General features: G+C 41.4%; 1 long non-coding RNA gene across 1 annotated transcript in view; it reads left to right on the top strand.

Annotated features, from left to right (window-relative positions):
- Positions 1-13,204, top strand: part of LOC131821836 (uncharacterized) — a 364,023-nt gene that overhangs the window by 247,664 nt on the left and 103,155 nt on the right. The window contains exon 3 of the long non-coding RNA XR_009349993.1: positions 3,074-3,262. This is a non-coding gene — a long non-coding RNA (uncharacterized LOC131821836). The remainder of the gene's footprint in view (positions 1-3,073; positions 3,263-13,204) is intronic.

Below are 13,204 nucleotides of genomic sequence, written 5' to 3'. Positions count from 1 at the left end.
CGGGAAAGGAAATCAATCTTATTTATATGGAGATCACCAAGTAGGTCATGTGGGAGGCACTGTGTTTTAGTCCCTTGCAAATGGGTTGCCCCCGTTGGGCACCCACAACTGGCAGCTCAGCTTTTAGGAGGGTTCAGAGCGGAAATAGGTTGTGTTACCATATCTTTGATTGGCCCTTCTGCCTGGCCTCTGTGTCTACCTGCTGTGAACCCAAATGCTGGCCATGACCTCCCAGCTTGGCCTGATCATGGGGATGATGAAGATTATGGTTGACCTGAGCAGTCAAGCCACAGGATGCTTACAGTTCTGGCAGTGAGTGAAATGGAAGGGCTGCTGGGGTGTCATTTGACATGGCAGGCACGTTCCGTGAAAAGGAAGAGTGATGATTTTCTAAACGAATCCTCCCAACATTTTATGAAATACCGATCTCCATTCAAAATGTGAAGCCATGCCTTCCAATAAACTTTTTTGCTCCTTACATGCTTTTTTCTTCTTCTTTTTCCTTCTTCCTTTGTTCTTCTTCCTTTGCTCTTCTTTCTTCTTTTTTCTTCTTCTTCGGAACAGTGCTTCAAAACAGTGGTTTGGGATTTAAAAAAAATTTTTTTTCCACTTTGATTCTCCGAGGACTAGAAAGCATACAAAGAGCATGCAAAATACTGGGTATTTTAAAAATGTATTTTTAGAGCATGTATTATGACCTTGCTTCTCTTTTCTCCATTCATCATCCATGTGCTAGAGATTAAGGAAACATTAGAAAGGTGGCTCAGTGGGTTAAGCCACTGCCTTCGGCTCAGGTCATGATCTCAGGGTCCTGGGATCGAGTCCCACATCGGGCTCTCTGCTCAGCAGGGAGTCTGCTTCCCCCTCTCTCTCTGCCTGCCTCTCTGCCTACTTGTGATCTCTCTCTGTCAAATAAATAAATGAAATCTTTAAAAAAAAAAAAAAAAAAGAAAGAAGGAAAGATAGAAGTTCATTTAGTTTGCAAACTTTTTTATTCCCTGAGTGGGACATTGTAGAAAAATATCCTCGAGTATTTGAGTGTTGTAGAAAAAGCAGATAATGTAAGTAAGCAAAAATAAGAGTAAAATAATGATGACCCACAGTGTGAACCTGGAGGCAGCCATTGCGTTATACCCTGTTTCTTATGCATTTTTATACATTCATGTCTGTGTGTGTACAAAAACCAGAGAATATTATAAAAATATATATTAATATGTAATATAGAAAAAATATAGACTCAAATGCAGGGCACACAACATACATCTATGTATATATAGAATGTTTTATTTATTTATTTTTAATAAAGATTTCATTTATTTATTTGAGAGACAGAGATCACAAGTAGGCAGAGACAGAGAGAGGGGGAAGCAGAGAGCCTGACCTGGGGCTTGATCCCAGGACCCTGGGATCATGATCTGAGCCGAAGGCAGAGGCTTTAACCCACTGAGCCACCCAGGCGCCCTGTAGAATGTTTTATTTTTTAGAGAACACGATATTTTACATGCTGATTTTTAAAATAACGTTGTTTTATTTTTTGAAAGATTTATTTATTGAGAGAGCACACATGAGTTGGGGGAGGGCAGAGGGAGAGAAAGAGAGGGAATCTCAAGCAGACTCCCCACCGAGCATGGAGCCCAATGTGGGGCTTGATCCCAGGACCCCGAGATCATGGCCTGAGATGAAATCAAGAGTTGGAAGCTGAATTGACTGAGCCACCTGTGCTCCCCAACATTGCTTTATTTTAATAATGGGGTTCACATAACCAAATAGTAGAATCAGTACATAACTCAGGCCTGCAGCTTCTTTTCTCCTTTCGGCATAGCCCAGTCAGATATCCTGCAGGATTGTCCCAGTATAGGTATAATGGCCAGGATGCATTCTGATTGCATGGTGCCCGTGCCATACCGATTGCTAAGTATTTGAATATTACCCCCTGAATATTCCAGGAAATCTTAATATACCCTGCTAAAGGATATATTATAAAGTTGTCAAGAATTAAGCTACAGGCAGCTGAGCAAAAACCCGCCATGTGTTAGATGGCTATAGGAAATGTGGCTGTCTAGATCTCCTTCCAAGGTGCAGGCAAAGATAACAGAGCTACTCCTCAGTATCGACTAAGTTCATCACCCAATGCACAGTAGAGACCACAGAGATCATTGAATTCGCAAGCCTGGGATAGTTAGAGAAGGTTTCACAGTGGAGGTCATATTTGAGATAAGAGAACTGGGGTGTAATTGAAGTAAAGGGAGGAAGTAAAATGTATACTGTATCTGGGAACCTGGAAGAATATCGGTTTTGCTTTTAGATTCATGCTTTTCCCTTTCCTTCCTCTGTGAAGGGTTTTGACCCTGGCAAACTGTGTTTTTCGGTCTTCTTACCCAAATGGCTTCTGGTTTGATTTGACCAATAGGAGGCGCTAGTCAGCGTTTGCTAGATAGTAGAATACTAGCAGCCATGGTATTCCCCTCGCTATGGTTTGGGTTTTGGCCAATTGACAGTGTCTCCTCTTGTTGGCTTTTGTTCTTCTGGAGATGTAGGGTCCCAGCTTTTGTCGAGTGTTTGCTGCTTCTGTCGTTCCAGCTCCGTTTTGGTTGCCCTGACTCCTGGTTCCCGGACTTGGGATATTAACTCCTGCCTTTGTCCCTCAGCTCTATGGGTGGTAGCAGCTTCTTGGGGTCACCAAGCTCTAGGTTGCCTCAGCTTTCCCCCCAGTTGTTCATTCTGTTCTAACATGGATGTGACTTGTATCCTGTATTGACTTCCCTCTGTTGAGCTAGCTGCTGTGGGTTCTTTTCCTGGCTGGATCCTGACTGATGTAGTTTCTATCAGCAAGTGGGAAAGACAAGGCTGTTAGGGTGGTTGGGGCCGGATTGGTGAGTGACTCTGCTTCTCGCACAGGTAGGCAAGCTTACCACACTGTAAGAACTTCCAGAAAGGTATTCAGATAAAAAAACATATTCTGCCCCCTGAAAGATCAGTATTTGTTTCCCATAAATTTTGGTGTATTTCCCAGGATGTCACTTGCAGCAAAGTGGGAAGTGAGCTGGGCTTCTTTTCCTATTCTTCCCTTCAGGCAGCAGGAGGTATCTGGAAGAGAGGAAGAGGAGGACCACAATGGAGTGTGATTCAGCTTCTTGATGCTGAATCCTGTAAAAGAGAAGGAGACCCACCCCGAGCCATGGGAGCACTGCCAACCTGGGTCTGCCTTGGGAGCTATGAAAGCCTTTCAGGAGGACATGATGTCTGAACTAAGTCCCCACAGGTAGGCATATTCGTTTCCTATTCCTACTGTAAGAAATTACTGCAAACGTTGTCTTTAAACAATACAAACTTATCATAGCACAGTTCTGGAGGTCAGAAAACTGACAGACATCTCATGTGGCCAAAATCAAGATGTCGACATGACTGAGTTCCTTGAGAAGGCTCTAGGAGATAATCATTTCCTTGCCTTTCCCATCTTCTAGAGCTATCCGCATTTCTCAGCTCCTGGTCCTCATCTTCCATTTTGGAAATATGCAGTGTAGCTTGTTCAACTCTCTCTCTGACTCTGGTTCTCTGGTCTCTCTTATAATGAACCTTGTGATTACACTGGGCTCAACTGGAGAATCCAGGATAATCTTGAGAATCAAATCTGAAAAGTCCCTTTTGCTATATAAGGTAATATTCAAAGATTCTGGGAATAAGGATGGCCTTGGGGGTGGAGGGGTCCATTATTCTGCCTACCACAGTAGGTTAGGCATTAATTAGGTAAAAGGAATAAGGGAAAGTGTATTCTCATAAGAAGGAGCAGATCATGCTGTCCAGAAGCCTAGAAGAATGTAGCATGTTCTAGTCCATTAGCAGATAATTATTATCACTGTCCTTTCTCTAGTGGAAAAGAAAAAGGGATATTCACTAGGACCTCCGAACATGGCACTGTGCCCCACATCCCTACACTGCAAGTAGCATGCTATTTAAGCCAAAATGCAGGCCGTCCTTAAAACTCAGCTGAATAGAATCCTTTAGCAAAGTATAAAGGACACTGGACTTGGAGTCCAATGGTCCCATTAACCTGTCAGCTTTGTCACCTGTCTCGGTCCTTTTGAGCTGCTCTAATAAGAATACCATACGCTGGGTAGTTTTAATCAACCAAAATTTATTTCTTATAGTTTTAGAGGCTGGGAATTTCAAGATCAAGATGCTGGCAGATACATTCCTTGGTGAAAATCAGCTTTCTGGTTTATAGCAGACTGTTTGCTTGTTGTGTCCTCGCATGGTGGAAGGGAAGAGGGAGCTGTCTGGGATCTCTCTTACAACGGTTCTAATCTAGGTGATGACCTAATCACCTCCCAAAGTTTACACCTCCAAATATCACCATGGTGGCCATTAGATTGTAACATACGAATTCTGGGGGGACACATTCAAACCACAGGCTCACCAAATAACCATGTACTTTGGAGAAAGACTCTTACCCTCTTTTAATGATTGTTTCTTTCTCTTTAACATGGGGTTAGAGCTCTTGACCTTGTGGGGCCATTGCTAACATTCAGGGAGATAAATCCTATGGAACCTCTGTGCAGACTTAGACAAGGACAACTTCACCATTTTTTGAGGCTAAAGCGCCTGTGGTCTAGTCACCAGGCGAATGGACCAAAGGTTGGACAGAACTAACAGTGGAAATATGGAGCCAGCAAAGATACTGGAAAATCCCTTACAAAAGACAAAGTAACTTGTAGAAGACCGATACGTGGGTATTTTAGGAAAGAGCACATATGGCAAGTGAATTAACTGCTACCATAGTGGGAAGCTCCATTTTAGGGAGCCTTTATTCAGAATGTTAAGACAGGAAGGGGCCCGCATGAATTCTATAGATGCCAGGGCCCAAAGGGTGTAGGCTATCCACAGCCTTAGGCCATATTGCAAATGCCTAGTCAATTTACGGACATGCTTGAAAGAGTTAGCCATTACTCAAAAACATGATCCAGGTAATGTGGTCATTCATCAAAATCACAGTGTTCAGGCATTTTGGCAATTATGGGTAACTCTAAGAATTATGTTTCTCCTCTCTGGTGCCTAATACTGTGTGCAAAGCAGGAATCAGGCCAGGATTGAGTGGGAAGTGGAGATAATGAAACTTAGTATTTGGCCCCTCTTTTTCCACCCATAACACTTGCTAACGTTTAATGGGCACATGCTACATATCATGTGCTCTTCCCAACCCCATTAGAGGCACATGCTATTGTAACATCTGCTTTATCAGTTAGGAAACAGGTTCTGTGAGTTGCAGTGACTTACCCAAGTTCGCAGAGCCAGTAAGCAGTCAAGTTAGAAACTCAGCCTAGTTGAATGATCTTCTTAATGACTACATCATGTGGTTAATGTTCCATACCTCAAACAAAATCCATCTCTATCCCTGAAGGAATAAATCTTAGTTTTTCCTTTTCCTTGTTTTTTCCTTCATTCAACTTGTACTCTGATCTTCTCATTCTAGGCTTTTCTTATGTTGGTTACTTGTTCTCTTACTTTCTCCTTTCAGTTCTACCTTACTTTTGTCCCTAAGCCAGCCCATCTTTCAGGGCTCAGGGAAATGGGACGGGTCTTGAAATTAGAATACTCTCATGCTGTATGACCTTGGACTTGAAATTCCTCTAAGCCCTTGTCTCATCCATAAGCTGAAGATAATAGCACATAGTTCTTTGGGGAATTATATAAGATATAACTCCTCAATGTAGTCTCTCCACTCATGAAAGTGTTCAGAGATTTGTTTGGGTAGTCAGTCAGACAACCAAGATTGAAGTCGAGTTCCATCACTTAGGAGCTGTGAGACCTAGGACAAGTTGCCTAACTGCTCAGTGCCTTCATTTCCTAATCTATAAAACTGGAGTAATAATAATAATACCTCCTACATAGGGTTGTTGTGAAATTTAAAGAGAGATAAACTCTTCTAACCCTTAGAAAGTTTTCAGTAAATGTTAGGTATTATTAATAATCTCCACTGGCATCTCCAGGGTATGTTAAATTTCTAAGTGTCCCCTCCTTCCTTACTGTTCCTCATGGACTACTGATGTATTAACAATAATCACAAGCATGGCCTTCCTCATCAGAATTTAGTTTTCTGATCCTACATTTCCTCAACTGTAAAATGGGCATCATTTTATAGAACACCTCTTTCATGGTAGTGTTCCTCAGAAATAATGGCCAATACAACACATGAACCCTTAAGCAGTTATGTTGTACATTGATCACATGCAGTAGAAACAGCCTGATTGGATGGCTCCTGCACGTCAAGCTCGCGGCATGGTAAAATTTCAGTAAACCCTGGCTGTTGTGTTCATTTGTGTGGCCAACAAATATTGACTGAGCAATTTTTCTATATCTGCCACTGTGTTAGGTGTTCAGGGTGGGGTACCCTCTGCCACCAAAGAGATTGCATTGTAACAGGGAATAGAGATGTAGTGGTAATTGCTGTAAAAAAAAAAAAAAGAAAGAAAGAAAGAAAGAAAAAGAACTTAAGGCAGTCAGGTAAGTATCCTCCGACAACCTTGACTCAACATGATGTTATACTAAGTAGATGAAGAGACAAAGAAAGGCCTGGTCTGGCGGATCCCTGCATTGGCCATTTGTGCTGGGTGCTGCATCTGAAGCTTCAAATGGCAGACAGTCAAAAGGCTGGAGGGTGCTGACTATTATTTGGCCAACTGCAGCATCATTTGGCAGCAAGCCCCATTGACAATTAACCAAAGTCAGCAGTGAGGCAAATAGAGGTGATGCACTTTCTTTGTGAAGGTCTCAGGATGTATTAGACTGTTTAATTATTTTTTTCTTCCTAGTCTGGACAAACCAGTCCAAATGGGCACATTTTTTTAAAAACTTTGTAAAGCTCACTGTCGCCCTTTATTAGCCTCTAGAATGAAGTTTAGATGGCTTCCTAGGGGTTTCTTGAAAGGTAGGGATCTTTATGGGACCTTATTTATTCTATGCATGAAAAGCGGAAATGACACCTAACTAATAAACATCTTTATGTTGCAAGGCTATCTGACTCGTGGCCAATTTGAAGATAACTACTCCCAAACTCTAGTCGTACTTTTCTCTTTGACCCTACAAAAGCAACCTTACTACTGAATATATTTTACTTCGGTTCCGTGTAGAGTCACTGACTTCTGCCTTCTACCAAAGGGGCTTAAATACTTGTAGATGCACCCGCCTATGTCAAGGAGATGTCGACAAGACCAGAAATGAAGATAGTCCAAATTTCAACTGGACTTGCAGTTGATAGCCTCTCTGGGATTTTACAGGATGAAAGTACTGACAGGGGAGAGTGACAATGAGGACAAATGATTACGTTGATCACATGCAGTAGAAACAGCTTGATTGGATGGCTCTTGCACGTCAAGCTTAACTACCACTCAGATAATGAACTTGGAGGGCTAAGGTGTCAAAAATGCCCTGAATTTGGTATTGAAACTGCTCAGGTATTGAAACATTCCCACAAAAATTTTAGCATTTTGAGAGAACGAGAAAGAATAGTGGCATTGACTTTGACATTTCAGAAAATTAAGTAGCAGGGATGCATTGACAGATGAACAGAGCAGCGTGTTAAGATTCCATAGGAGGCGATATTAGGACAGACTTACAGGCAGCTAGAAAATGAAATCTTATCTTGTTAGATACCCGGGCCTCAGTTATTAGGAGAGATTAAGAAGTAGGCTCCAAATCTTAGGACAGGGCGTAGAAAGACTTCAGTTTTAAGTAACAAGATATGCCAGATTTACTGGAAGCCCATGCTGTGCAAGACACTGGACTGGACACTGGGGACATACTAGCCTTGTCCTATAGAAGGTCTCCAGCCACAAGGAGAGACAGATAAGTAATTTAGTAGACAAAGTCATGATGGAAGAAGAGAGCATTGAGAGAACAGAAGAAGAGAGGAGCTAAAGTAAAACTGGGTGGGGAATCGCCAAACAGATACCTGGTAAGCAGGAGTTAGTGAAGGATAGGATAAGTGAGAGAGACCCAAAATCCTGGAGCACTTCACTTAATATTGTGTCAGTTCCTCAGTGACGGTTTCAAGGTGAAATGTTTTGAGTTAGTCATCACCTGTATCTGTGCTCACAGCTTTCCTGGTACTTCAATGTTACCCAACCATTTCTCTTTCTATGAATGATCAAATCACGGTTCACTTATATTGAAAATTTGCTTGCTGGATTTCCTGCCCGTGCATTTATTTAAAAGCAATCAGTTTCTCGATTTGTGTATAAGTAATTCAACCCCGCCCCTTTCTTTCCATGATTTTGATGGGAATATTGTTCTTTAGAATAAGTTGCGTGTTGGTGTCACCCATTTTTCCCTGTGGTGTGATTGAACTTGTTCCTCTATTCCTTACAGTTCTAAAAACTAGCATTTAGAACTCCGTAGTTCTAGAAACTAGAATTTAGAACTAAAGTTTACTGGATTTGGGTTGAACGTTTTTCATAGGACTGCATTGCATCATCGATGAGGCTGTGTGTTGTCTATTGTGTGATATTCAGAGACATGATGTGTGTTTGACTCTGTATTAGTGAAAAGATCCCTGGCTTAACATGATGACTGCCATCTTCCTCTGCTGAAAAGTGACCTTCTCCTACCTGTTTAGCCAGCCAGTAATCCATGGGGGTGATACTTTGATACCATATCAATATGGTGTTCCCCATCAACCTATCACCTCATAGTTTTCATTTTCCTTTCTGATCCTTGCCCAAATGAATTACTTCCATTGGAGATTTCACTGTTGCCTGTTCTTATATATTTTGAAGAGAGACCAAGGCTTTGTTGAAATTTTGGCTTAGAGGCTCATGAACTTCCTCTCTCAGATTATTCATGAATACAATTAATTCTTTTTCCCCACAGAACCATATTTTCTCGTCACTATTGATTGCCCTAAATCTGGGTGTCGGTAAAGTTAACAGTCATTCAGAGATTTTAAATAAGGTCTGAGCCAACCCTTTGTGGGTATAGGTTTCAATAAGAAGTGTCACAGAGATGGGGCAGGAGCAGGAAGTCAAAAGTCAGGAAATGCCAGTGCCAGAAGGATTCCTGAAACAAGGAACATGGCAGGAGGAACAAGGTAGAAATTTTAAGTCACAACAAGGCCACCGTGAGATTTCATGCTGAGTATGGAGTGTGGCTAGATCATAGATCACACCCAAGTGCCTATATTTTTTTAAAGATTTTTTTTATTTGTCAGAGAGAGAGAGCACAGGCAGGGAGAGCAGCAGGCAGAGGGAAAAGTAGGCTCCCCACTGAGCGAGGAGCCCGATGTGGGACTTGATCCCAGGACCTTGGGGTCATGACCCAAGCCGAAGGTAGACGCTTAACTGATTGAGCTACCCAGGTGTCCCAGATGTGCCTTTAGAGACTGAGAGGTAAAGGAGTGGAGCTAGACATGTGTAAGGAAGAAAAAACAGTGGTGGGGCCTATGACAGAAGTGGAGTTCGTAGGTCCCGTCTAGAGGCCTTCTGTTAGGAATAGCTAAATGTTATGGAGAGTGGGAAATGGCTCTAGCCTTGCCAGATCTTTTGATTTGTCAAGAGAAGCTGGAAGTCTGAATGACAAAGTAAAACAAAACCATCTGAAAATGGGTACAGCTAAGTCAAAGAGTACATTGGAAATATGGATAGTGTGACAAATCTGTTTCTGGGTTCTGTTTGGCTTCTGGGACATAATTTTGCAAAATTTGGCTGGAAAAACCTTACACATGTATTATTAATGTCAGAAACCAAGTGGAGAAGTGGGGCATTAGGACTATCTATTTGATGTAGAGAAGGGATCCAAAGCTCAGGAATTAGTATGTGAAAATAAGGAATACTTACCAATCAACTCTGACCCTGATCCTGTGCTTTCATGTTTGTCTATACTGCCTGTTTCCTGAGTTGTTTTTAAGTTTTTTGAATGTAGGCACCTTGTCTTCATATCCATACATTTTTGCACATTACTTTCCGTATACTAGCCCCTCAATAAAAACATGACTATGAGGATGATTTCTACCCAATAAAGACCAGGGTAAATTATTTCATGTTCTTCTCATCATAGCTGAATAAGAGTGATGCATTTTGTGCATAGCATAAAACAGAGTAGAGTTAATCTGTGATCTGATTTTACCATTTAATGTTATTTTCAACAAAGCATTCATAAAATTCATAGCTGCAGCTGTTCCACATTATTATGTTCTCTCTTGCAAATTTTCTTAACTGAAAGCCATTTCTCATTTTTATGTTGTAATGTTTGAGAAAGTAATGAATGATTAAGGTAATCAGAAATACATGAAGTTGGGGGAAGACATACACATATATATTTTTAGTCATGTTTGAAGAGTACTACTTAAATGATAATGCACTAACTCTATCATAACATCAGGGAAATTTATATTGTCTGCCTGGTCCAGCTCCATTTTCTGGAAAAATAAGTTCTTAAATATGTCACATCTGTCACCCAGCTTCCGAAGTCACAAGTCTAAACTAGAACTGGGAATTTTTCTATGTTCCATTTTCTCCCACGCGTTCTCTGATCTCTCTCTCTCTCTAACAAAATACCAATTTGAGGACAGAAGGGCATAAAGATGAAAGTCTGAATGTAGGTGCTAAAGGCACATTATGTATTTTACAACTTTGGCTAGCAATGACTCTGTTTAAGTGAGTAGCTCATTAACCCACAGGAGTGAGTGTTTAATGGTGGCACTTTGGCAGAACGATATTTCATTAATAATTCCATTTACTAAATGTCTTCCATGTGCCAGGGATTGTAATCGGTGATTTTAGTACTAAGCGTCAGATGATCATCTCTATTTTTTCACTACAACCTGGCCAGGAAAGTAGTGTCAGCCCCACTGTAGATGAGGAAACTGAGGCTCATAGGTTTTAAGTAACTTGTCTAATGATGTACATCTGGTAAGGACTGGAGCTAGGATTAGTACCTGTGTGGGCTGCAAAGCTTATGTTCTTGCCTTCTATCTGTCAAGTGTCATATATGACAGTTCTGAAATAAGTAGGGACCCTATAGTCACATTCCATAGTAACGTAGTCCTTAACTTCCAGTCAAAATTTATGAGTGTCACCTTGGGGATGTGTAATTATAATGCACTCAGATCTCTGTGCTTTGAGAAGGGAAATGCAAAAACCTTGATTTTCAATGAAGTTGGTTGGTTGACCAGATGATTTTGTTTTCATGAGCGGGGAGATTGGAGGTTAGGAGCATTTGACCAATTTCCTGACTTGAGGAGGCTTTGTTCCCCTTAGTTTGACAGTTAACAGTGTGAGAGCTTTTCTTGAACACCACCACAATGCCAGTGCCCTTCTCTTGGATCCCTCCTGTCTTTGGGTATTGCTGAAGATGTTGTCCATGCTGAGTAGTCGCCTGGCCAGACAGACATCACACTTGGTAGTCACAGGGTGGGGTGCTGGTGTTTGTTGAGAGTTTATAAGATGTATTTAGAAGGACTGCCCTCATTAACAGACTCTGCTTGCTAAGGTTAAGTGTGGGTAGAATGGTTCCATGAAACGCCTAGATAGCGCAATAATGCTCTTCATAGTTACCTTTTGCCCTGAAATCCTCATTTATGATTCCGTCTCCTTAGATCCTGCCTTCTCCCTCTCACTGTTCATCTCACCAGAACTTTCCCTCCTGCGCTGCCATGGATTGTGGATTTTCTTTGGGCTCTTGGAGGGGAGTGCAGGTTTAGGAAAGCCCTGATGTTTCCCTCCAAACTCCTGTCTATTCCTGGACTTTTCTCTCTTCTCTAAGATCTCTAGCGACTAAATCTACGTATCTTTTTTCTGTTCTATCCCTCACATAAAGTAATGACTACAGGACAGCCTTGCTACTTGAAGGACGGGGGATTGTCTGGTGGTTGTGAGTGATTAGAAGAAAGGAATGAAGGTTAGCATTTGAAAAATATTACCCTTGGGACGCCTGGGTGGCTCAGTTGGTTAAGCAGCTGCCTTCGGCTCAGGTCATGATCCCAGGGTTCTGGGATCGAGTCCCACATCCGGCTCTCTGCTCAGCAGGGAGCCTGCTTCTACCTTTGCCTCTGCCTGCCTCTTTGTCTGCCTGTGCTCGCTCTCTCTCCCTCTGTCTCTGGCAAATAAATAAATAAATAATCTTTTAAAAAAAAAAAGAAAGAAAGAAAGAAAAATATTACCCTTACATCTATCTGTATTCTTACTTATCATGTGACCTAGGAAGACCTATTTTTCCTTGATTACTTGGACCTGTATTCTATGGTGGATTCATTTTTTCAGGTTAAGCAGTTCTATTTTGCCCTCTCCAGACTGTTGGTGGGAATGTAAAATGATATAGCCGCTTTGAAAACAATATGGAGTTCCCTCAGAAAATTAAAACTATCATGTGAGGCCACAATCCCACTTCTAGATATTTATCCAAAAGAGTTATACCCATCAAAAGCCGACTGAGTGGATCAGGAAAACGAGGTGTGTACATAGAATCTAATATTATTTGGCCTTTAAAAAGATGGATATTCCACAATATGGAACAACATGGGTGAACCTTGAGGGTATTATGTTAAGTGAAGTAATCACAGAAGGACAAATGCTGCAAGAGGTATCTAAAGTAGACTTGTTGGTGCAGAAAATAGAATGGTGGTTGCTGGCGATGGGGGGAGGTGGAAACAGGGAGTTGCTGTGTAAGAAGGATAAAGTCTTTGTTATACAAGACGAATAGGGGCTAGAGATCTGTACCACATTGTGCCTACAGTTAAAAATACTCTATGGTGCACTTAACAGTCTGTTAAGAGGGTGCATCTTGTGTTTTCTTATCACAATATAATATTAATAAAAATTTTAAAATAGCATTATGCTGAAAGGTGCCCAGCAAAGAAGAGAACACTGCGTAGCTTCCTTTATAGGACATTCTGAAAACGAGGAAAACTAATCTATGGTAATAGCAGATCAGTGGCTCTTTTGGGGAAGAAGGGTGCCTGGAATAGGGCACCATGGAACTTTGTGGCCTTCCGGCAGTGTTCTATATTTTGATAAGGGTGTTGGTTACACAGTGGTATGCATTTGTCAAAGCTGATTGGACTGTATAATTAGATTGATATATCTCATCCTCTGTAAATTATGCCTCAATAAAATGTTAAAAACAATCACTTAGAGCACAACATTAATAGCTTAGGGTGAGTTAGTTTAATCATATACGTCAACCAAGGCTAAAACAACTTTTTATCCTTAGAAAA

Source organism: Mustela lutreola, chromosome X (genome assembly GCF_030435805.1).
Source record: "Mustela lutreola isolate mMusLut2 chromosome X, mMusLut2.pri, whole genome shotgun sequence".
NCBI classification, from domain to species: Eukaryota; Metazoa; Chordata; class Mammalia; order Carnivora; family Mustelidae; genus Mustela; species Mustela lutreola.
Note: the sequence above shows the minus strand (reverse complement) of the source record. Positions and strands in the feature narration are given on the sequence as shown.